We start from the raw sequence: 27,668 nt of genomic DNA, 5'->3' as shown, positions 1-27,668 counted from the left end.
GTAATCTTTATATCTTTATTTGTCTATTTGCTCATTTTTGAAGAAGGGTATGAACTCTTTACTGCAACGAATTAATCAGTCTCTGAAAACTTCCTACTTGCCATCGTAACCAGCAACCAGAATGCTCCGTAACAGACTAACTTGTAGCGACGATTGCACGTTCGAAATGTGTATGAATGATATCTGCACCAAACATACAATACATAGAATTATCAAATGCGAACATTTGGAATACGTTTAGATAAGTTCTTTAAGAGAAGGTTATAAAGACAACTAAAAATTAAAGTTTAAACAATTTCTGAAGAAATTCTTTAAACTCAATATCGAGATATGAGTAACATTTACTGAAATTCCTCCCATGCCAAATAGGTCAAATGATACAGGCCAGACTAAGATGTTTTAATCTTCTGTGTTGGGGGTTATTATGACGGATTTGTCTATTTCAGTAAACAAAAGTTAAACCAGGCACAAGCTGGTCTGTTCAAAATGGCAACTTACTTGGACTAATTGCCTTTAGAGTTGGAACATTTGATAAAAAAAAAAAAAAAAAAAATCGTTGTCTAAACCTGGATCTCTTCAGTGTTATTAACGCAATAGAAAATTAGTTTTTAGATCTTCGTTGTATAATGCCTAGATCATGAAAACCTACGGATAAATAGCAACACATTCTTCAGTGGAACATATAACATCAAGTGTGGGTTTTTATGGTGCACACCAACTTCACTTGTAGATGATTTGTTGTTACATCTGTATTTCTGTCATCTGTTTATTGTTGCAATCATCAAGGATTATGCACCAATGTAAGATAAGCATGATGGAAGACTTTAACGCTTAAATAGGAAACAAAACGCGATACAGATTAACTGGTCCAGGCAGTTTGCATGAACATGACAAGCATTAGATTGGAGGCATTTGTTTCGCATCTCCCAGAGGGGGCTCACAGTAATAGCGCACTTTCACTAGAAGCCAGCCTAGTTGGCCGAGTGGTTAAACCGCTCTCCAGCCAAAAGGCTGCGGGTTCGAATCCTGATTTAGGCATGGATGTTTATAATTGTCTGTGAAAATACTAATGGTGGTGGTCGGCGGTAGATGATGAAGGTAGTTGCGGTTGGTGGACCAGGAGAGTAGGTACCTTCCCTCGATGAGTCTTTAGACTCCCTGGAGGTGTCATGTAATAATAATAATAATAATATCCGTAAATAAATTTGGTCCTCACTGAATGGAATATTAAGCAACAAAATATGCCATGTAATGATAAAGATATATGACGCATAAAAATATCCGTATTTTTAGAGGAGCTTAGGCAGATACTGATTCATTGCTTGATAATACATTTCCAGCTGAAACTGTCGAATATGGATATAATATCGAGGACGACATGCAGAAAAGATAAAGCAAAAAATGCAATATCGAAACCCTCCTATAATCGAGAGAAACACAACAGATGGACTCAAATCAAGAACATTAGTGGTATGCAGCAGAAATCCTTCAATTCACAAACAGAAAGAAAAACCAATGCTTCAGTGTATGTAAAGAGATAGAAAAAAGCAATAACATAAGATTAAAAATGCTGCCAATTATAGGACCTCCAGAAATATAACTAAAATACCGCATCAAGGAAAGCTTAGTAGATGATTAAATAATAAGAAATTGAAAGTACTACAAGTACATTACCTCAGGTTCTTCAGATGCAGTGCGATACGTAAGAGGATATAAACCAAAAACTAAAACTAGCAATCAAGGAGATTCTAATTACACATTGTTGAGGAATTCAGACAATATTTTGAAACTGCTAAACATTTCGTTGCACACATTTTTACAACATGACATGTTGTAAACATGAAGTTTACGACAGGACTCATCTCTGAAGTTATTAAACCACTTAAAATAACAAAGCAGCTTGAAAATAAAATTACAACAGAACGTACAAAAATGCGAGGAACATCCGTAACCACCAAGATTTATGAACTCAAGCTGATATGGAAAAAGAGGTCTTTCTATACACACACACTATATATATATATATATATCTTTAGAGGAGTTTAGGCAGATACTGATTCATTGCTTGATAATACATTTCAGGCTGAAACTGTCGATACTATATATATATAGTCGATACTACTAGTATATAATATATATACTGTATATATATATTATATACTAGTAGTATTTTAAACATTATTTCTTAATGTTAAAATACTACTAGTTTCGTTGAAAAATCAACTTCTTCAGGTGTCACAAGCAAAGAATTATATAAAAAATAACAGAGACATGATAAAATTACATCAACGGATCTAGTATAACACACAATAGTGCATTTTAAAACAGGAATGCGTGCTGGAGTTCCAATTGACGTTGACTATGTGCGTGAGCTGTCACGATTGCTCCAATACTGGACAGTGGCAATGTGTGTGTGTTAGCAATATTATAGCTTAGACTGTTGTTAATATGAGACGAATCGAGCGATATTTCTCTAGATTTGATAATCTTTCTTTCAAGTTCATCATAACACACATGGATATTAGAATTTAGTGGCCAGTCCACGAGGTGTTGGCGGCCTTCATCCGAGTTGATAAAGAAGAGAACGTGGGTAAAGAGAGCGCTGGCCATTTGTCCTATTGTAGGAGATGTCTCTTTGGTGTTCTTCCTTACGTAAAAGGATGGATTTAGCTGTCAGGCCGTAATATGGTTTGCCACATTCACACAAAATCTTGTAGACTCCTGGATAACGAATAGGAAGATGTTTCACTTTAGGTCTACTTAGTATGGAGCGAAGTTTTGGAAACGTAGTGAAGCAAGTTCTAATGTTGAATTTCTTAAGAATATTTGCCAGTTTTGGGGAGAGAAAGCTGATGTATGGCAACGATATATAAAAGCTCTTGGGGGAGAAGAATCTTCAATAGCAGTTGAGCGGTGGAAAGAGGAAAATTTATTAATCTTTTTAAGAGAGAAACTGTTGTTGACAAAAGTTCTTTTTAGTAAATGGAGTTCATTTTCAATTTCTGTTTCATCTGTTAGTAAAGATCTGGCTCGGTGTGCCAGGGTTGAAATAATGCGATGGGAAGGAGGGTGGTGATGGGAAGAAGCATGAACGTATCTGTCTCTGTGTGTGGATTTTCTAAAAATGGAGATTTTGATATTTTCAGCGCATCTCGTAAGTTTTAAGTCCAGAAAAGGGAGACAGTCGTTAGATTCCGGTTCGTAGGAAAAATCGATTTCTCATGAAGCTTATCGAGGTGGTCTAGAAAGAAATTGAGGTTGTTGACACCGTGTTCCCAGATGAGGAATGCATCGTCTATATAACGATACCATATTTGGGTTTAAGAGTCGAGGAATTAATTGCTTTTTCTTCAAAATCCTTAAGAAATATGTCATTTCTTAAGGAGTTTGTTATTTTTTATATAATTCTTTGCCTGTGATACCTAAAAAAATTGATTTATTCAACGAAACTAGTAGTATCTTAACATTAAACCTTTTCTTTTTCATACTCGGTATATAGTCATTCAAACCAATGTTTTATAACATTATCTACTGAGTAAATATGAACGATAATATCAGTTTTCCTGATGACGAGGAAGTAAATTTGCTCATCAAAGAATATTAGAAAAATCTCAGGACCATTGGATTATTCATTAACAGACTAGTCTTTCTCAAAAGATGTAAGTGAGTAGTAGGGGGTGGCACTAATAACCAGATCAAGATAAGATAAGGAATCGTGATGTGATTGGTTGTTCAGATGAGATGTTATGAGTTAGGAATTTCCCTGGAGGCATATGTGTCAGTTGTGTTTTGGTTCGCGTATGGAATTATGGGTGATGTTAGAGATAAGGATTCGTGTCGTAATTGGTGGGGCACTTTGAACAAGATCAAGATAAGATAAGGAATCGTGACTTGGGTGTGTGTTGCTATCAGATGTAGACAAGTGACGTCATTTGTTAGTTGTAAATAAGTGACGTTTTTGTTTTGAATGGAAAAGGAAGATATATTAGTGAATAAGGATTCGTGGCGTGATTGGTGAGACACTTTAAACCAAACAGAAGTAGGGTGAATGGGGGAAGCGATGTCCGTGGAATCAGTCATTGTCTATAGAATGCAGTACTAATTTTCCAATATAACTTGGGGCATGTCTTTCCTATTAAACTATGGGAATTCTTAGAGATTGCGGTAGCGTTATGGAAAAAAAACTATTCAGTATTAGAATTGCGCTTACCCAAACATACGAGCAGCGGTTATTGTAATTACAAATATCACTTGTTATGTTTAAGTTTTTTTAACAAAAAAAAAATTAACTTGCATTTCTTTCCAGAATGTGACATCTTGGAACTCTCGAGGTTTCCTGAATATTCCAAATTGCTGATTTTAAACATATATTCACAGCACAAAACACACAAACACAACATCTGAAATGCTCTTTTTTTTATTATGGGTTACTGGGCATTTCGTTTTTCCTTCACTCATGGCTATGGTTTTTCTTTTTTTTATTCATAACTCATCCGAATATTTTGATTTGTCTACATTTAAGATCTTAATTTCATTACTTTTCTAATTAACGTTATATTTTTTTACAAAATGTATGGCTAATGGCGTTTTTAGTTTATAGTCAAGAGAAAAACCAAATGGCATTTAAAAAATAAATTAAAATAAACGGACACTTAAATGGATTACAACATGTAATCTAGTCTATGTAGTCTAGAAATTCTAATGATAATTTAAATTACTTAGTCTTTCCCGAAGGACTCTTCTAAATGCGAATATTCCAAAATAGTTCAATTTTGTATCCACAGCACGACACACACACGAGTTGAAAGAACAATAATTCTGTCAATAACCAGAAAATCTAGTTGACTACATCCTTTAGATTTCCATCAGTTCGGTTCGTTAATTCCTTCGCACGGTTCTCATGCTATGTTTTTCCCAAGTTATCTGTCCCCAATGACATCATATTGTTGACCTTACTAGCAACTTCCTGTTTTTAGAATTCTGGTAATTTGTTATTAAGACTCGTAATTTTTTTTTCTCTATTTTACTTTAAAAATCAGTTAACTACATTTTTCTAGCCAGAATAACTGAGCCATAATTAAATAAATAACTGTGTGTGATTCGCCCCCCCCACACACACACAGTGTTTATATTTTCATTAATCTTTCTTGAAGATTAGTCATTAATTTCCGGTTTCAGTTTTCGGTCCTCTTTCAGTTCCCTTGGTGACTAAGTGATTTTAGCATTCACATGAGTTGAACTATGGTTTTTACAGTAGCAGCAACAACTTTCCATTAACTCAACATGTCTTTTCCTGACTAAGATCGGTAATTTCACATCTCTCAATGCGGATTTTTTTCATATGGTTGTTTTTTTTCCCAAATGATTGGTTGTTTTTTATTTTTCTTTTAAAATTCAGTTAACTACATATTATAACCAGGATAAATGAGTAAAATAAATAAATAAATGTGTGTGAATTTATTTACCCCAATTGTAGATATTTCATGTGTTATCTTAACCTGACTCATTTCCTGTTCCATTTTTGTCCATACGTATGAACATCCTCTGATTAGGTTTGAAATTCTCCATTAGCGTTTTCCTGGCCGTTCCTTCAAAAATGAACCTTTTGCGCAGATGACTCAACAACATGTCTTCACATGCTGCTGGATATACTGTTGGTGTGTTTTATCTTACTTTGTCTGAGGAAAGGTAAAGTTGTATTTGTGTTATCCGGAGAGTACAAAATTTTTTCTGTACCAAACTTTAAGAGTTTAAGTCACGTTTTTGGGTTAAACTATCTGCTGTCTCTCTGTAAAACCACAAAATTTTAAACAGTTCAGATTTTCGATTATGTGAACGAAATGTTTTCAGATAACTCAATGTCAATAGGTAGCATTAGACAATTTCTAAAATAATCAATTACATGGATATCAGTTTTCACAACTTTTTTTACGTTCCTGGCATTAATTCCACAGCAGTGATTTTTTTTTACAATAATTAAACAGAATTGCATTAAGGTATAAAGTTATGGATTTAAATATCAAATTCTAATCAGAATAACTGAGTAAAAAATTCACTGTAGAAAAACACAACAACAAAAGCACACATCTTTGTTCATTTAAGTTTACAAATGCATATTTTATTTTGCTGAAATACTATTTACAAGTATATTCACTGAGAAAAATTCGAAACATGTAATTACCTAAAAATATTTTACATGTTTCGAATTTTCCTCAGTTTTCAGAATATAACACTCACCGAGGTCCATTTCATAGTCAACTCTTCTCTGCAAGTAGCCAAGGATATCAGACCACTTGCTGCATAACGTTTCCCAAGTGGTCCTGGATAAATACATCACAATATACGTGTCTTCTAAAATATTAATCAGTTTCCATCCTTTTAGACTTATGTGAAGAGTTTTCAATCGTGCTATTTTCCTGAAGAAAGAAAATTTTCAATGACTTTTGTGGCTCACCCATTATTTTACTTTACTTTACTGGACACAAAAAACACCATAACACAATACGATAGCTGAACTGGATGAACGAATTGCCATAACTGGAAAGACACTTGACGTGTTTGTTTTTCCTTATAGTACTGTTTACCTGACCCTTAACCCTGACCGTTCCTTCCAAAATGAAACTTTTTGCACAGATGCTTCACGGACATGTTTCTACATGCTATTGGATATGATGTTGATGTGAGATTATCTTACTTTGTGACATCATTGGGAATACCTTATCTCTGTGGCTCAAAGGGTATTCTATATTATTTGTCCTTATTATGTTAAGTATTTTATCCTCAAACAGCGTTATTGATGTTAGACCATGTCACTCGTTCTCTCACTCATATGTCCAAAATTGTTGGTATGGGGGAAAAAAGCATTAGGTGGTGGAAGTGAAAGGGTAGTCAAGAGGGTGACAAAGATCTTCCTGCAATGCTCTTCCACCCCATCCCCTAATCCCCTCTCTCTCCTCCAGAAGATATCTGCTCAGCGTAGTAGAGATGAGCGAGCTCATCATTTGTGGATATCTTTTAGTGATGTCACCTCCAATTGATACGATAACTTTGGAGGGAAAAAAACAAATTCTTTTTTCTTTTTCCTGTCCCAACAATTTCAGACATATGAGTGAGAGAACTAGTCACATGGTCTAACATCAAAAATGCTGTTTGAGGATAAAATACTTAACATAATAAGGACAAATAATATAGAATACCCTCTGAGCCACAGAGATAAGGTATTTCCAATGATGTCACAAAGTAAGATAATCTCACATCAACATCATATCCAACAGCATGTAGAAACATGTCCGTGAATCATCTGTGCAAAAGTTTCATTTTAGAAGGAACGGTCAGGGTTAAGGGTCAGGTACAGTACTATAAGGAAAAACAAATGAGTCAAGTGTCTTTACAGTTACGGTAATTCGTTCATCCAGTGCAGCTATCATATTGTGTTATGGTGTTTTGTGTCCGGTAAAATAAAATAAAATAATGGGTGAACCACAAAAGTCATTGGAAATTTTCTTTCTTCAGGAAAATAGCATGATTCAAAACTTTTCACATAGCTCTAAGAGGATGAAAACTAATTATTATTTTAGAAGACATGTATATTGTGATGTATTTATCCAGGGCCACTTGGGAAACGTTATGCAGCAAGTGGTCTGATATCCTCGGCTACTTGCAGAGAAGAGTTGACTATGAAATGGACCTCGGTGAGTGTTATATTCTGAAATGCCAAGATGGGGAACTAATACTTGATGATACAGGAGCTGATGGTAGTAAAGGTTTCTCTATTAGTTGTGAAGAAGCTGAGAGATTTTCACAAAAAATGTACGACATTGATAATCATCTCCAATTTTTTGAAACTGAATCACCAGTTATTCTTATCATGGGGAAAATTATCGCTAATCATTTAAATTCATCAATGGTAAAATTAGACTTTCAAGATTTTATCCAATTCGATAAAGATTCTTTATTTTGGGACATTTACGAACATTTTACACAAACTGTTTGTGTATATTTGGTGACAAAAGAATACACAGAAAGTTTAGGAAGGCATGGTGTCATTTCCAGAATGACACAATATCAAATGTATGGATGTGCTTAGCATGGTATCTGATCTAATAATTCTTTTGTGTGACCAGCTATTTTGATGTAATGTAACCAAGAAACAGTGAGTAACTTCGTTAATTTCGTTTATTGAACTCTTTGGAAAATGTTAAGAGTGTAAGCTAAATATTGTGAAATATTTTAGATAATTATATGTTTTTTCGAAGTTTTCTCTCTGAATATACTTGTAAATAGTATTTCAGCAAAATAAAATATGCATTTGTAAACTTAAATGAACAAAGATGTGTGCTTTTGTTGTTTTTTCACAGTCAATTTTTTACTCAGTTATTCTGATTAGAATTTGATATTTAAATCCATAACTTCATACCTTAATGCAATTCTGTTTAATTATTGTAAAAAATTCGCTACAGTGAAGTTAATGCTAGGAAATGGGGTTAGTGGTGAAAACTGATATATCCATGTAATTGATTATTTTAGAAATTGTCTAATGCTACCTATTGACATTGAGTTACCTGAAAACATTTTTTTCACATAATTGAAAATCCGAACTGTTAGAATTTGGTGGTTTTACAGAGACACAGCAGATAATTTAACCCCAAAACGTGGCTTAAACTCTTAAAATTTGGTACAGAAAAAATATTTGTATTCTCCAAATACAAATTTTACCTTTCCTGATACAAAGTAAGAAAAAAACACACCAACAGTATATCCAGCAGCATGCGAAAGCATGTTGTTGAGTCATCTGGTTCAAAAGGTTCATTTTTGAAGGAGCGGTCAGGAGGGTTGAGTAAGGTAAACTGTACTATAAAGAAAAACAAGCAAGTTGAGCGACTTTGGACTTAAGGTAATCGTTCATCCACTGCAGGTGCTGTATTGTGTTGTGGTGTTTTGTGTCCAGTAATGTAAAAATAATGGGTGAGCCACAAAATTCTTTGAAAGTTTCTTTGGGAGATGTTCTAATTGTTTAGAATTTTGTAACAGAAAGTTAACATGATCAGAGCTAATAATAAGTGAAATAATAATAATAATAATTAACTATTTATTTGTGGTGCCATATGAAGTAATGTAAGAAGAATGAAGGAAAATGAATATGAAAAATCGCCAGCAGGTGAAAAATACGAATTTTCAGTTACAATTGGTATAATTGATTGTCAATTTCTTTTGAATAAGACTTCAAATTTATTTCCTAACGAAATTTGTATTTCTGATGGAATTAGTGTAAGATATGCATTGACAAAATCACCTTGTAGTTGGAAAGAATTACCTGAAAGAGTTAAAAAACAGAATTCTTGGTTAATAAAATATAACCATCAGCTGAAGTGGAAAATTGGTTCACTAGCTTCGGACAAACTAAGAAATTGGATGATAGAATCAACATGCAAATATCAAATATTACTTGCCAAAGGAAGAGAAAAATCAAAAACATTAACAAGGTTAATAGGGAGGCCTGTTCTTGATTTAAATGAAATTGGATGCCCAAAATGTGAAAAGATAAAGCGTACTTTTAAATGCTTTTGGAAACATAGCGAATGTTTCTGTTCTTTTAATAATGTTCTAAAATACATGTATTGGTTTCAAAAAAATAAAAATGTGACCATTAATTTTGCTACTGTAAAAAATTCCCAGCGATGACAAATGAAGAAACTTTCAGATGAGAGTCACATTGTCGAAAACCACATTATGGCAATTCTGCAACCATGGGAAGAACCTTTGCGCTGTTGTTCAAAGGTTCTTCCCATGGGAAGAACCTTTGAACAACAGTGCAAAATTAACAGTAAGCAGATTAAGGACCGAAAAATAAGATTGTATTTATCACTTTATTTTCTATATGTTAGATTCAGTAAATACAATTTTAAATAATATTTCACTCAAATAAAATGTGTAAATTAAAATGAACAAAAGGGTGTCATTGATGTGTTATGCAATTTTTTTCTCATGAAATTTCTTCCCACAAATTAACCAGACTTTTCTTTCTTTTTTTTTTGAAAATCTACTGAGTGAATTAAAAGTCTTACTTGTTCATGCAAGCCCTCAAATATTTCGAGAAACTGTGTCAACTCTTGCAAGCAAAAGGAATCGGGTATTTAATTAATAGCTACAATTTTAGTGGAGAAGATTTCACCTGAAAAGTGACAATTTATTTATTATATATGTAGATACCTCCACCAGACTAGTAAAAACAGTCATACTTAAAGTACGACTTAGAATTTGGTTATTTTACAGAGACAGTAGATAGTTAAACCCATCACCTTTCCCAAACTCTTAAAAAAAAAAAAAATTTGGTGTAGAAAAAAAAAAGACGTCATAGCTAATAATGTAATTGTGTCTTTGGAAATAAATAAAGTACAAATGAATTAAACAGTGACAATATCTGCAGATGTCTCCAGCAGACTAGTATATTTGATCATCGTTTGGAATTAAAGTGCACCTGTTAGCATTTGGTTATTAGAAAATTGTCTAATGCTACCCATTGACCTTGTTTGAGTTATCTGTAAACATTTCGTTCACATACTCAAATCCCGAACTGATAATCTCTAATAGAATCACTGCACAAAACATCAAAAGGGAGTATACATTGTACGCTCATGTAAACATATCATATTGTCTAAAGTTTTAAATGATTGGAAATTAAACTAATTACAAAGTACAGAATACTACTGAGCTAATATTCATTTGAAATAATAAGAAATAACTATTTATTTATTTGTGGTGGCAACAAGAAAATGTTGACAGAGAATTCCAAACCTAATCAGGATGTCATATGAACAAATGGAACAGGAAATGAGTTAGGTTAAGATAACACATGAAATATCTACAATTGAGGTAAATAAATTCACACACACATTTATTTATTTTACTCATTTATTCTGGTTATAATATGTAGTCAACTGAATTTTAAAAGTTAAATAGAAAAACAACCAATCATTCGAAAAAAAACAAAAAAAAATCCACATTCAGAGATGCGAAATTACTGATCGCTGGGGGATATTAGTCAGGAAAAGACAGTTTGGGCTTACACTCATCACCGTGGGAATAAAAACATAGTATGACCCCAATGTGAAGGAATTAACGTACTACCAAACGGACAGAAAATCTAAGGGAGCAAAAGTCAAATAGCTTTTCAGGTTATTTACAGAAATTTTGTTCTTTCAAGCTTGTGTGTTGTGCTGTGCTGTGCATATATGATTTAATTCAACTAATTTTGGAATATCTATTCGCATTAAGAAGAGTCATTCTGGAAAGACTAAGTAAATTTAAATTATAATTAGAATTTCTAGACTATATACAAAAGTTCTCGGTAAGCAAAGAAACTCCAGACGTGTGTGGGAAAAAAAAAAGAAAAAACATAGCCGTTAGTGAAGGAAAAACGAAATGCCCCCGGTAACCTATAATAAAAAAAGAGTCAACTGCATTTCAGATGTTGTGTTTGTGTGTTTTGTGCTGTGAATATATGTTTAAAATCAGCAATTTGGAATATTCAGAAAACCTCGATAGTTCCAAGATGTCCCATTCTGGAAAGAAATGCAAGTTAATTTTTTTTTTTTTTTAACTTAAACATAACAAGTGATATTTGTGATTACAATAACCGATGCTCGTATGTTTGGGTAGTTGCAACTCTAATACTGAATAGTTTTTTTTTTTTCATAACTCTACCGACATCTCTAAGAATTCTAACAACTCTACTCTGAGAATTCCCATAGTATAACAGGAAAGAAATACCTCAAGTTATATTGGAAAATTAGTGCTGCCATCTATAGACAATAACGGATTCCACGGACCTCGCTTCCCCCATTCACCCTACCCCTGTTTGGTTTAAAGTGTATATCTCCATCTATAGAAACAATCAATGAGTATCGTTTCTTAAATGTTTTTTTTTAATTCATTCTCTTCATTACTAGTTTTATTAATTGTTTTATTTCTGCTATTTGACATATTCTATACCAATTATTGGTTTTTCAGCTTCAAGATTTTTTTCCAAATTTCATACTATTTTCAGCTTGGTTTATGTCAATGAAAATACAGTTTGGGTAACTAAATCCCAAATTGTCAGTCAAACCTCATTTGTTCCACATTCAGGAGATTGATATTCAGTGATCAGAGAAGATGAGGATTAGACAATAAATCAAAAGCCCAGTCAGTTCTTCTCATTCCTTGAAATGTAATGTGGAAGTCTCTTCCCAGTTATCTAACTTTAACTCTTAAGCAGTCCTTGCTTGCATTCCTCAAATACATTCTATAACTATTCGATCACTGCACATTGAAAATTTAGCGATCTTACATAGTAATTATTCCATCATCAATTTCCTGATATGTACTCTCAAAGGGTGGTCAGACTACTATTACAGTACATGAATAAGTTTACGTTACTGATACTCCCCTAACAACAATTTTCCTCAAAACTGGTCTATTACAGGGGCAGACAAGTTCTTTGCTAATAAGAGCCGCATATAATACTTCTGAATGTTCAAGAGCCGCAGAAAATACTATTTTAAAATTGTATTTATAAATAAAAAACAGAACTATATAAGAGTCCTACTCACCAAACATACATAATTTCCTTATAGTCACATTGACCTATTTACGAATTTCTTTAGTCGCAGACGCGCTTCAAACTCTTTCATACTATTTCTGTCCAAATATGCTTCAGCTGAAATCCCTGAAGATTTTTTTTTTACAGTTCGTAAATACTGGAAATTCCTGGAGGGGGGGGGGATAAGAGAGCACAGACACTCACTCCAACACCTTCAGACGCTATTTCTGAAAAATATTGACAGAGGGTTATATCGAGGCCTCTTTCTAAGAGAACGTCTTGTCCTACAGTTTCGAGCAGGGACTTCACGGATTACGTTCTATTTCTATCAGGTCCTCCGCGTGTATTCAGAAATCCATTAAACATGCATTCTTACATAAAGATACACACCACGATAGAAAAGCGTGCACATCAGCAAGCCATCGAATTGTTTCATGTTCATATCAGCTCTCAATTTGTATCGCATCCGGGGAATAATAATGATGTTAATATAAGTCTGTTAGCATATTTGAAAAACTAAGCACAGATGACCATCTTAATCGTTTATGGAAAATTCGTTCATTTTTGTAAAATATGGTGCAAATATACAACATTCCATCTATATTGTATTCGTTATAACAAGATTAGTAAGTAATTATAAGATAAATATGTTCGCTTATCTTTCCGACGAGCACTCATGCATACTCCTCGTCGTCAACACCCTTTGGCACCATACAATGGATATGTCAGCTATGCCGGTCCCGAGGCCGGATAAAAATAGGGGGGATTGAGGTGGTGCCGTACCTCCCTGTAAAGAGGCTCCCGGCCTCTGAATCACCATACGAAATAAAATAAACTACAAAAGCAACACGAAAAAGCGGATGGCGAATATCGTGTAGCAAACAAAACGCAACGCGAGTTGAATTTTCCATATTTTTTGTTATGAACTGTTTTTATTTTATTCTTTTTTGTAGTTTTATATTAGCCAGTAACTGTAGGGAAAGTGCAAAGTTCATTTACTTCGTTAATTACGGTCAGTCCTTGTTGACTTACGAAAACTGGGGGGAGGGGGGGGGTATTGCTGTCTTCAAAGCATTAATTGGGAAAAAAATTCAGGCTATTACTGCTACTGAAGGTGAGAAAACCTTCAGACTTCTGGATGAAACATCTTGCAGTATGGATCCTAGGGTACAGCGAAGTGTAGGATTGTCTGGAAGAAGATGCTGAAAAGATGTTCATACATTTAGAGGATTCAGTTTACTGCTACCTAAACACTAGCTCTTCCACAAGCTGAAAGAGAGCTGTCGAGTGAAGATCTTAACGGAGTAGAAGCACAGAAAGTTGCAGACGAAAAAAACAAGAAGGGGGAACAAGCTGAGTCCCTTAAAAACTTTAGTGAAAATACTGGCCCCTGTTACTAACACAATTTGGTTGTTTCAAGAAAAGGATGGAGATTTTGCAAACCAGTCAGAATGACGCAAACTGCGGATTGCTACAACAGGAAATTTATACAGAAAAGAAAAAACAAATTATACAGTACACCAACTTGAACGTAATGTACCTATTTTTGAATAAGTCCGCTCTTGATGTTCCTCATCCCTGAAGATAAGTCTAAACCTTCACGTTATGTATATGGCGAACTCTCATCAGCGCAATTTCTGAACTTGAGAATTTTGATGATCCAGCTCTCCTGCCTACTCTGACGAGTTAATTCCCTCATAGGAGGAGGGAAGTCCAATTAATAAAGCAGCAGCTTTGAAGCATTACTCTTATCCCGTATGTTTCCAGTTGAAAGTTTTACTGGAAAGTGCACAGAAGCAGCGTACACTCGTTTCATTACAGAACAGTACTGTACTCAGCAATTGAATGTTATAATTCGTAAACAATTATTTCACTATAACAGAGGAAAATTAGTTAAAAATATAAAAACAGCTTACACATTTCAGCATTCACATTTATATAATGATTTCAACGGGATCGTCGGAACGGAACCCTGTCGCAAGTTGAACACGTGTGATTTATAGGAATATTTTATTACAACTTTCCATAAATCGTAGAATATTTCTCCCCATAGTTAGACACATGCGGTTTAGTGTACTTCAGCCACACTTTTCTCGTAAGTTTGGGTAAAGTTAACGTAGTTCCCACTTACTTTACCTTTTCAATCCGAGACAACCACGCCAGAAAAGGTTGAGTACTGCAGAGTGGTAACCAAATGGTAAATAAACTCTGAGAGAAGTGACGAAAAATAAAGTTAGCGATAAATCTTATAAACACAGAATGTCTGAAAAAAGAAACTAAAATAATAAAATAAAAATACAATAACAAGCAGAATTGTGGAAACGTTATTACGAGGGGAGGGGGAATGCTTCACGTAAAAGGGAGTTTTCGGATGCAAGAGATTATAAATTATTCATTCAAAACTTATAAGCTATCACTCTTCAAATGTACAATAAGCCCTTAAACAGCTGTGCAATTATGGTAGGGGAGGGAAATTTCTATTTTGCTCTAAGTGTAACAAGCCCGTGCAATTAGGAGATCAGAACCTCGAGATCTCATGACTGGAAGTTCTCCTTCCCTTCAGTGTGCAAGTGAACGTGTACCGAATCGTTTTAAATACATTAAGGAAAGCGTTATTTTTAAATTTATTTTTAATTATATATATATCCTAATAACAATATATATCTACCGTCTGTCGAGGTTAATGTACATCATATCAAAGAATATCAGAAAACTCAGGTAAAAATTGGACTTTACATTAACAGGTTAGTTTTTCTGAAAAGATGCAAATTTCACTCTGTCACCCCCAAGTTTTTAGAGTTCAAAGAATGGATTCGTACTAAACTTGCTTATAATATCTACCGCAAGGCTAAATGTGATTTATTAAATGAAAGAATCGCAGATACCAAGTCCACGTTAGCTTCTTTTTTCTCTAAAAGAGATTCTTTAGAAAATAACTTAAGTTTATCCTTAGATAACAGGTCCTGCATTGATATTAAAAACATGACCTCTCTCCGTGCTTCTAGATTGCAACACTCCAACAAATTAATTCTTATCAGAAAATTCATCCAACTTATACAGGAGCAAACTTGCCACCCCCATATCAATTCATAAAATTTAAAAAATGTTGTGATTAACAAATCCTCACACACACTTTCTCCTGCAGAACTTAGTGCACTCTCAAAAGGTCTTAACTTCGTTCCTTCTCCGACATCCATCCCTAAAGAACTCTTTCTGACAAAAGTTGAAAAGGCGGCTGCGCAGTTACCAAAACAAACTGCGAATCTACTTATGATCGATGCCATCTTCACTATAAACAACAGTCGTCATCCTACAGATAATCTATCTCCGACAGAAAGAAAAGCAATCCACCTGCTTCGTAACAACAATGATATTATTATCTTACCTGGTGATAAAGGGAACGCAACTGTAATCTTAGACAAATCTGACTACCGTTCAAAGATTAACAACTTATTAAGTTCCGATACCTATTCTATTCTAGAAAGTGATCCCACAAGAGAATTTCATAATCGTACAAACAATCTTCTGAAATCTACATCTGAACTTCCCAGACACACAAGACTATCTCTCCGCTCTCTCCATCCCCTCATTCCTCGTTTGTACGGCTTGCCTAAGATCCATAAGGCTGACACTCCTTTAAGACCTATTGTGGAAGGTATTGACTCACCTACTTACAATCTGCCTAAATATCTTGCAGCTTCTTTAAAACATCTAGTTGGCAATTCCTCCTCCTTCATCAAAAACTCTGAAGATTTCATCTCAAAAATAAAAAATTTAAATCTCAAAGATTCTGACAGAATGGTGAGTTTTGACATCTTGTCTCTTTTAACGAATGTACCTACAGATGAAGTTCTGACTCTTCTTAAGGACAAGGTTTCTAAGAAAATATTTGCTTTACTAAAACACTGCATTGATTCCGGCTATTTCTGCTACGAAGATAAAATATATAAACAAACAAGCGGGTTAGCTATAGGCAGCCCTCTATCCCCAGTCTTAGCTAACATTTTTTTACAAGATTTTGAAGAGAGAGAGAGCTATTTCTGTAGTTACTTTAAAACCTAAACTGTGGTTACGTTACATTGATGACGTCTTCCTTATCTGGGAACATGGTTTAGAGGAACTACAAAACTTCCTAAACCATTTAAATAATCAACATCAGAACTAGAGATTAACGGCGTTCTCCCCCTCTTCGATCTAAAGAGCAGTAGATTACCTGACTGTCTTAAATTTTCAATTTTTCGAAAAACCACCCACACTGATACATATTTGCATGCCTCTTCTCATCACATAAGACATCTTGCCCATCGTGCAAGATGTCTTATTTCCACAGACCTTCAAACAGAACTTAACTTCCTGAAAAACACCTTCTTAAATAATGGATATTCATCTCGTAACATCACTAAACGTTTGAGACCACGCCAACAACCTCGACAAGAAGATGAATCCAACCCTATCACTCACATACAGTTACCATTTATTAGCTCTCTTACCCCAAAACTATCCAGGATTATGAAGAAATTCAACATAAAGACCGACTATACAACTCTGCCAAAACTTCGTTCTTTTCTGAATCGACCAAAACCAAAACACAACCAACTGCATTTTCCTGGTGTTTATAAAGTTATGTGCGACTGTGGTCGACCTTACTTTGGCCAGACAGATAAATCTATTTCACTTCGTCTTGAGGAACATAGACGTGACATCTCCTACAGTAGAACACGAGCGAGCGCCCTTTCCAGTCATGTTCTTTTCTCCGCCAACTCTAACCTCGAAGAACGTCAACACCAAGTTGATTGGGACCGCACAACCAATTTATATATATGCAAGGATGAATTTGAAAGACGAATTATAGAATCCAAAGAAATAGTTCTGGACCCTTCACACATGAACAATAATCTAAGATGCGATTTGCCTGATTCCCATAGCGCAGTAATCCAATACTGGGGCTCTAAAATTAGCTGTCACACACATTCAACTCATGCTAACAATAGCACGCGGTCACCTATTCAAATATGACTGTTACTATTCTTCTTCTTTTTATTAAGCTGAAAAGCCCATGTTTTTTAACTTGTTTTATAAGTTTTGTGTTATTTCTTACTCACCTGAAGAAGTCGGGACACCGATGAAACTAGTCGTGATTTATTAAAAGTTTTTTTGTTATACTTTCTCGGGTTCTAGTCAGTTAAATAATTTTATAAATGTATACATCCCGAATCAATCCTAATAACAATATACACACACACATATATATATATATATATATTGTTATTAGGATATGTACATTAACCTTCTGACGAGGTTAATGTACATTATATATATATATATATATATATATATATATATATATATATATATATATATTATTATATATATATAAACTACACGTTTGCGGAGGGGAATATGTTTTCAAGTTTCTCACAAGTGATCGGGGATTACGTAATCATGAAGCTCAAGGTTTAAAGTAACACTAATGCTAGACATATTTATTTCGTGCCAGTTAATCTAAGTGAACAGCAACTTAAACAAAAAGTGCATATACAAAGAGAAAATATACATAGCTAATGACACTGCACGTTATTAAGTATACCCTCCCTCCCCTATGCTTCCGAATGAGTTGTTCGTCCCACGCAGCATAAGTATAAAAATTCCAGCTATTTGATTTAAAAGAATAACAATTTCTTTTCTTTCCGATATCTTACAGAAACAATTTTCACTCAAAGGGAATTGATAAACTATAAATATTAATATAACCAGAATATATTCAATTAAAGGAAAAACCTACCTTGAAAATCTCTGCAACAAAAGTGAAAATGTTGTTTACTGGCAATGATATGCTTTGTCAAAATAAACTAGATATTACTGCTCTACTAACTCATAACAGAAACACGACTAATTTCAAAATGTGCTACATATATTTATTTCGTGCCAGTTAATCTAAGTGAACAGCAACTTAAACAAAAAATTATATATACAAACTTGTAATTCATATTATTCAATATATGACATAAATCTTCACTTCAGGCGGCCATAACGCTTCGTTCTTATAACTTTTGGTTTGCGCTGCAGACGATATCTTGTGATTGGTCAGTCGCATACAGTAAACAGCTTCACACAGAATGTAAACGTTACTCTCGATCTCAATATTCTGGATTATTTCAATATGTAGATATAAACAAATCTGAAAATTATCACTAAGATAATTATTTCATGAAAGGAAAATATTTTTGAATATTAAATAATTGAAGCACTTAAAAAGGGAAAAAAAAAAACACCCACCGTGGGATTCAAACCTACAGCCTGCTGTTTAGAGAACAATAAGCTAACCACTTAGCCAACTAGGACAGTATTTCGTGTCTTCTGGCAGGATTGTCTGTTCTGGCCTGCGTAGCTCAGCAGAAGTGACGTGTTTGCTTCCTTAGCCCTAGACCTCCTGAAGAAAGACTTAAGTTCAATCTAGTCGCCGACTAGATGCACTTTTTCTAAGTCTCTCTTCGAACGGTTCCCGAATTAGTCACCCTCTGTTAAGCCAAGCGGTTTTTTTTTTTTTTTCTTTTCTTCTTCTCCTGGAAACACAGTTTTTCGTCCCGTAATCTCCGCACTATTTCAAACAGTAACATATTATGGACAACGAGATGGCGGCATTTGTTTGCCATCTCTTCGCTGGATACTACTTAAAATTAGTGACAGTTGACTTCAATTGCTACCGGTGGAGTTAAACTGCCAACTCAGTCTCCAAAAGGCAGGAGTAAAACGGCCCCGCTAACGCTGTATAAGGGAATCCAATACATTAGCTAATTTTTTTATATTGTCTGTTTTGCAGAATGAAAACCCTGAGGCTACCAACTCAGATGAATATCAACCTAACGTATCATGTCAATACTGTAAGTGCAGTGAATGAAAACGTGCATGAAAAGAGAAATGCAAAAGTAGAACGTTTAGCACAGACTATCAACGTCAAACCTATGGAAAGAAGTTAGAAGGGTGGTTGGGAGCGATACTAGCAAATTTCAATTTTTTTTTTTTTATAGGAAATTGTCATTTTGGCAGAGGAATGGGTCCTTGATCAAAGGCCCACATCACTCTCCTTTCGGTTACAAGAAAGGTGAATGGCAGGTGGGGTCAGAGAAATTATAGAGTGCCATTCGGTCTAGCTTCCCATGATATCAGAACTCCATGGAGTTCTGAGAGCGATCGTGGTGTGGTAATATACATCTCACTATTCGTAGTTCTTTGTAGATAATCAAATTTTAGTAGCAATCAAGGTGGCATTCAAAACTTTCAATATCATTGCATGAAACTGCGATATGAATATCAAAAACATTCAAAGCAAAGACGTCGTAAAGGAAATATTTTTGCCTGAATGAATAACAAAAATGAATCATTGTGAATGAAATATTTTTACCTATGGTAGGTGTCCTGAGGAGAGAACAATTCTTCCACCAAGAAGTTGGAAAGAAAATACATTTAATGGTTTTTAGTTGAATAACAAAAATGAATCCTTGTATAACACAATAAATGAAAAATATATCACTAACTAAAATATTAAAATTAATTTTATTAGGGAAAATTTATGTAAATCGTATTGGTAAACAGAAGTTTTTTGTTAATTATTCCCACTCCCTCAAGCAAAAAATAAATTTAAAAAAAAAAAAAAAAAAAAACGGAAGTCCGGATTTGCACGTAAAATGCTCAAATTTTGTTGAAGTTACAAACGACACTGATGGGCTAGGGGCCTTGTGACAATTCGTATGTGGATCCGCTAATAATAATAAGAAACATTGTTAATGCAGAACACACTTATTAGATCATAAGATGTTCTATGAAGAGTAGTTGCTATAATATAAGGAAGCGAATCACTTAGTAACAAAAACGATGGGGAAATAAGGACGCTTATGTGAATAAAAACTGACAAAAAAAAGTAATCCTAGAAAAAAAAATGATTAAAGCCTACTTGCAAAATTCACGCACAATTTTTCGACACCAGCAAACGCACTATGGGCCCACAACTTACTCGTTTTTAACTGCTTTAATTACAACTTTACTGAGAGCAAAAAGAAACGGGAAAACTAGGCTGAAATGAAATTCAGTTTTTGATTTATAGACAGCCAAGAGAGATTAGAGGAATGTGGAATTATCAAAGTTAGAAACTTACCTGTAAAAAGTTTCAAAATACGGGAAAATAATGTGTACTTAAGACGGAAGCTGCAACCAGAATAATTCCCCGAGCATGAAGATAAACAAGTTAATAGTTCCACTGTAGTCCGGTAGGCTGCGCCACTTTATAGGCGAGAAACCGTGGTATTATTTATTACCCGAAGTTTCTCTATACAAACGAAGCAAAACATTTCAACCGTTTAGCAAAACTGACGTCGGAATATGAAACAAATGAAAAGAGTAAGAAGTAGCGATGGTCGTGAGTCTGGAACAGCCGAAATCTAAACTTATTAAACACATCTTGCATCGTTCTCAAATCAGCGTACGGAAGTCATTGGTGGGCTGGATGCTAAAACGCATCCCGTCATTCTGTGCAGGTCTGAAAGCAATATTAAATATTTTGCTAACCGTTAACAAGCAGTGACGAACTCAAGTTCATGGAGAAAATGAAATCTTACGCCTCTGACTCTGAGAGCCAAAAGAACGATTTCCCATCAAGCTCATACGATCTTGATGGGAAATCGTTATCGCTGAAATGGAAAAAACACTCAGCAAAAAACGAGGTGTGATTTTCCATCAGGTGTGGCCTTCTCTCATTAAGCAACCACTGCACGCAGATGCCATAGCGCTGAGAATGCGAATAAAACAACCATCAAATGTTCGCATAGCGCATGCGTATCCATTGTTATTCTTGTTTTCAAATAGTTTGTCATTGTTACACGTTTGTAACCTCTTTCTTTTTTTTTTTTTTTTTTTTTTTTTTTTTTTTTATCTTATTCACTTTTAATCTATCGATGTGAAACACGGGAGTTTCACGAATGTTTTAATAAATTACTTTAGTACCAAGTGTTGAATGTGATGAAAATGCCTGTACTACAATCGTATAATGCGGAACATTCATTCAGATGAATGAGCAGTGTTTAAATCCAAGCCCTGGATTTGTTACATGGATGACATTTTCATCTGGCAACAGATAACAGCCAGACCAATTCCTGCAAGATATCGATAACAAACGAGGTAATCAGGACTGGAAATAAATGATAAATATCCCCTATGGGAATTGCGCTTTCCAAAAGAAAAACAGCCCAATGAAACCTTTCTCTCTGATTTATACAATAGACTCCCGATTTTACGACCTAATTGGTTAATGGAAACCGTCGTAAATAGACCACTAATTTCCCACAGACTACCTAATCTTATCTATTATAGCATAACATAATATAAACTTTTTTTTCTTTTACTTTTTTTTTTTTTTTTTTTTTTAAATTCCGGAATGAGAATTCCATCACTTTCATTCCTGTTTAGTGAAGGCGTAAAATTTCAAGTTTCTCTTTGTTTCCGTTTCTTGAAATTTTTTTTTTTTTTTTTTACTTTCAAATTCACTTTCCCTCTTCGGTCAGCTCTGAGGGCACGTGTATACATTGCAGTACATTATTAATCTTGTGAAGTGATGATCTGGACACAGCGACGTTTTTAACGCAGATGTGTATACAATATTTTGTGACGTAAAACTTTGTTATTGGATAAACAGCAGTACCGATAATCATGCGGTAGTACTAAATCATTCACGGTACCAATAATGTTTTATTCTCGGTGGTATACTGTGGTCTGTCAGGCGACAACCTGCCATTGAAGCATACGAATCCCAATCGCCTCGTTTCTGACCTGTCATCATTCCATTATGGAATAAAGTCATAACAGAAAGTTCGTGTGCAGGGGTGACTCTTGCATAGGCACTGCGGAACTGCAGCACTCCCTATTTTTCTCGATATATAAATATATTTATTTATATTTCCTTGTAATATTTAATTTTATCCTCAACAATTCTACACAATTTTCTTATTTTGTATAAAAAATAATAAAAATCCATCTTGTAGCACTTAGGAGGGCGAAGGACGCTAGCAGCACTGTGTTTACCACTGTGCCATATTGCCACGCGCGCAAGCATATGCACGTCATAGTGAGATGCGAGTTATTAGCGTAATGCTGCACTGTCCGTCGCGCAGTTCCACTGTTACTTATATGCAGTTTGCGCCAGTAGTAGAGTGTTCGTAGTGCTTATCGTGTTTACTCCGTCTCTTTGAATATTTGGACATTACAATTAAAGGATTTAATTGTAATGTCCAAAAATTGTAAATCCATCCCTTTAATTACAATTAAAGGAATGGGTTTTATTTTTAAGTAATTTTGAATTATACCAAACTGTACAATTTTATCGATAATAAATAATATTTTTTAATGTTTAAAATTTTTTTTAAATTTTTACATAATTTCGATATTTTATCCAAACACATGTGCACTGTACTTAGTGTGTATGTATATTTCGAAAATTGCAGCATCCCCCACCGTTTCAAGCCACGAGCCGCCACTGTTCGTGTGTGTAGGAAACCCATTCACGTGCAGAGAACGTTCTCTCACTATCCGAACGGAAAATTGGAATAATAAAGAATCATTGACGACAAATAACTCGCATTCCCATTTTGAAAAACGAGAAAAATCCTTCTTCCTTTAGATTGTATTGAGCTATGCAAGTATGCATGTCGAGTATAAAATGCACATACTGAAATCAAAGTGAGTTCTTCGTTAAATGCAACTAAAGCCACGCACCAAAACATAAAACTACAGAACAGTAAATACCAAACTAGCGCTTCTCATTCCTATACTCGCCCTGAAGTTCTGTGCGAGTATGGGAACGAAAAGCTCTCCGACTTCCATTGCTATGCAACAATGTCTTGTCCTTCTTTCAGCCTCGTAAGCAGCTTTCGGCGATATTGTTCACTTCTTTATAAATGTGAACGATGTCGCTTCGAAAGCAGAGGATTTATATATATATATATATATATATATATATAAAATAATAATAATATGTTTTTAGGTCTAAAGGAGTAAACAATTACCTTCAGTTTTTCACTAAATGTGAAGGATTATAAACGTATTTTCTTATATGGGAAATCTTGCTAATATTCGTGCAAAAAGTAAGTAGAACCTAGTGTTTGCTTGTTTAAGCCCTACAAAAGAAGAGAAACACAATCGATAGATTTGTCTTTATTGAATTAAAAATAAATAACTGCAAGCTAGTATTCTTTATTAAACTTAATTTCCACTATTATTTGTTATCGCAGTACATTATTTTCGATAAAGTGTAAGAATGTAAATTGCTAATGACACCCCATTGTTTAAACTACCATTTGAAAAATATGAACAAGAAATTTTAGATACTTTCCTTTTTGATTCTCATCCATCGTTATAAGACTAACCTTCCCATCTCGCTTATTATAATTTTTTAAACTAATCAGCAGTACTTTATCATTCAAGTACAGCAAAATGTATAGGCTAAGCACCGCGGTTTATAATTGGCTAATTTGGCTCGAATTCAGACGTTGCAGCCTTTGATTTTTTTTTTTTTTTCGGGGGAGGGAGGTGAAGAGCTCGCATGCGTGGCCGATTTCGGTATGCGTTGTACACTCTCGGTTAAACGCTAGTCGACTTAGTGGCTCGCCTCCGGACTAGAATAGTCGAGTGCGCATATCAGAAGTTCGTGAAAAGGTGAAATAATTCTGCAGTAAAATGTTCAGCGGGTAAAATAAAAATAATAAATAAAATAAATATAACTGAAAAAAGGTATAGTACGGAATCTTTTTTATTATAAAGTTTTTTTTTGAAGAAAATATTTAGTATACACTGTAAATCACGGTGTACTTGGAATAACACGAATTAAAATAATTAGTGCAGAATGAATTTATTATATCCTGTAATACGTGAAGTGACATCACTATTTTCCTACGTTACCATAGTGACGAGCTGCAACAATTTTGATTGCAATTAGGCTTTGTTCAGTCAACAAATGGTAATGCATCGGTCGACACATCCGTTACTTTTTTTTTCCCTTAATTGTTTTTTTTTTTTTTTTTTTTTTTAAGAAAAAAAAAAAAACAATGTCTGGTACCAACAATATATGTGCATTGCTTGATCGCTGTCAACTCTGCCATAGGTAGAGCTTATGCTCGTCCCTATGCCGGTCCTAAGCCCGGTTAGAAGAGGAAGGTTGAACGACGGGCTAATCACCAATCCTCGTAAAAAACCCATGATTACAGAAACCATGAGTGAAGCAAGAAATCCTTTAGGATTAGAAATTAGAAAAAAGGATATAGAAACCAAATTGAAAAAAAACTAAATAGTCAACGAGATGACTAAATACGGTCTTGATATCTTAGGAATTGCTGAAACAAGATGGACAGATTTTGGTGAGATAAGAACAACCGACAAATATTGCATATTGTATTCGGGAGATGATGAAAGAAATGCGAAATTAGTTGTAGTGATTGTAAGTGAGAAAGCAAGGAAAAGTCTGATGGAATAGAACCCAATAAATAACCGAATAATAAAAGTTAGATTTTTCTCCAGGTTCATGAAATTGACCATCGTACAAGTATATATGCACCCACAAATGATGACGAAGAAATGGAGAAAGCATAATTCTATGATCAACTCCAAAAAAGTGATTGATAAAGTCTCTAAACACGACTTGTTAATTTTGATGGGAGACATGAATGCTAAAGTAGGGAAAAGAAAGACGGGAGATGAACGTGCTATAGGAAACGAAGCGAATGATTCTCCGATCGAATGTACCTGGTCAAGTGAAGAACAAATATACTTAGCTGTACACATTGGCAACACCAAAATATATAACACACTGAACTGGACACAGCTGCGCAACCGATTTAAACAGGTGCTAGGAAAATGGAACAGAATTCGTTTCACGTCTTCACTTAGAAGAGTACTAATAGTTAACCAGATGGCTGCGAGTGTGTTATGGCATACCCTCAAAGTACCCCCCCCCCCCCCCGAAGGCTTCTCCATCACAATCAAGAGGCAATCAAACGTTTCCTCTGGAACAATACTAACTGGACAACATACTCTGAACTCTGCAAGCCACTCAGTGAGGGAGGTCAAGGCCTGATTTCCCTTTAAAACAAGATTATATCCTTCAGGATAATCCTTCTCCTAAAGACACTTCAGTCCAGTCAAGCTTACGTAACCACCTTCGATTACATCATAAAATCATCCACCAGAGGACTCACACTTTCTACAATCCTCCGAATGGCCAGTTCTGCACCTAAACTACCTCATTTTTACTGAGGCCAGTTCTGCACCTAAACTACCTCATTTTTACTGAAATGCTCTACAGCGGTTGAAAAAAACATTACTTCATCACACACTGACAGAATTAACAGAGTCAGCTGTATTTACAGTTCTGTAAGTACAGTACACTATTTTCGAACAGAAACGTAAGTCGCGCAACTGGCCAGCCCTTTCTTTTTCCTACATGGACCTGGGCAGGAATAAGAATCTAGGGGACCTCCTGGCCCAGATCCTAAAGTGGAAAACATTCGCATGCCTACCAATGAAAATTCCAAAAACTGAAAAGCAATAGCAACAGATGCAAGTCTATTATAAAAGCCTGTCCAGATATCGCTACACCTCAGGGAATCCGTATTCCTTCTAGAAACTGCGCGGAGCCGATCTTTCATCTTGTATCATCTGAAGCCTCACTTCCAATTCTTCCCTCCAACTACAAGAAAATATACCACCTCCTCATGTCAGTGCCTTCAACTTCGCCCTTCGTTTTTTCATCCTTAACCCTCTCATCTACAAGGCTGTACATGCCATTCAGTTTTCAGTGGGATCTTCGATAAAAATGGAGGTGCCAAACCCGATTCCGACATACAGTGGAGGCTATAGTATAACATCTTGCCAACTCCTAAGCTCTACAAATTTCAACTTAGAGAAACGAATTTGTGTCTGTTCTGCGAAATTTCAGATACTCTGGAACACGAATATCTAACCTGTCCTGTAAACAAAGCGATGATCACCTATGCCCTGAATACTGCCTCTAGCACGTGTAACTACGCACACAGCCAAGAAGACTACTGGAATTTAGTCCATACAGAAGAAGAAAACAGACACAGAATTTCCTCTTCATCTGTACTAAAGCCGTCATCTACAGCTTCTTGGGAGCAAGCACGCAAGAAACAACCACCATCGACCCATCACCGAATCGGCACAAACCTTCATGCATAGCCTACGTCGGAAACTACAAAGCAGGCTTTCACTGGAACTTGATTACTACAAAGAAACAAGAACTGTCGCGAAATTCATAGAGGAGTGGAATCCAACTGGCACCCTCTTCTGGATTGCCGACGACAATACACTTCAGCTGAAAGATAACTAAGAGTGAAACTGAACTGTAATGTTGATTTATTTAATGTATTTTCTATTGTATATCCGAAGGAAAATCTTTCTTTCTCCGTAATATATATATACTTATAATATGTAAATAGTCCTTTTGTTGCCTATCTTCCAATGTATATTTTATCAAGTTAAATTTTTAAAAAAAAATCCATATATGCTTATGAAATTAGTATTTTTTGTATGAGGATCTGGTTTCATAAAACCGTGCAAGTGATTGAAATACTGTAATTTCGTTGCAATTAAGATTGAAATTTCTTTAAAATCCCGAGGCCCGTGATGTATGGTTCGTCATAACCTTGGGGGCTTGGAGACGTAGCAAATAGTCATTCGTTTTCATTCATTCCTCGAGTTTTATTTCGCAACTAACTGCGCGACACACACACACACAGTTGTATCAGACGAAACTTCAAGTGTGTGCGTGTGTAGGGTAGATACCTAAAACGTTAGTTCGCCGCTGAGTACATGTTGCGATTAATATCACGTTCTTTTGTCATATTTCGAGGTCGTATTAAATTTGAATGCAGGTTTCATTCCCCTAGAAGGTCACTAAGTGACAATTCAACGAACGGTAGAATAAGTTTACAAATAAATATAAACTTCTTATTTTTTTCCTTTCCAAATTGTTTCTCTCTCTGAAAATGAATTTGGGCTAATCTACAGTTACTTAAGCAGAGAACAAACA

The 27,668-nt window shown here is 34.9% G+C and overlaps 1 protein-coding gene across 1 annotated transcript in view; it reads right to left on the bottom strand.

The window, feature by feature from the left end:
• The window catches only part of LOC150094550 (beta-hexosaminidase subunit beta-like), a 364,235-nt gene extending 345,609 nt beyond the window's left edge, over window positions 1-18,626 (bottom strand). Inside the window, exon 1 of the mRNA XM_090411847.1 lies at window positions 18,363-18,626. The gene's annotated coding sequence lies outside the window, so the exon portion shown is untranslated. The remainder of the gene's footprint in view (window positions 1-18,362) is intronic.
• Window positions 18,627-27,668: the final 9,042 nt, after the last annotated feature.

This window comes from Typopeltis vanoorti, chromosome 22 (assembly GCF_054136105.1).
Source record: "Typopeltis vanoorti isolate ZY-2024b chromosome 22, IOZ_Tvanoo_1.0, whole genome shotgun sequence".
Classification (NCBI taxonomy): domain Eukaryota; kingdom Metazoa; phylum Arthropoda; class Arachnida; order Uropygi; family Thelyphonidae; genus Typopeltis; species Typopeltis vanoorti.
This window is presented reverse-complemented; position numbering and strand designations above follow the sequence as displayed.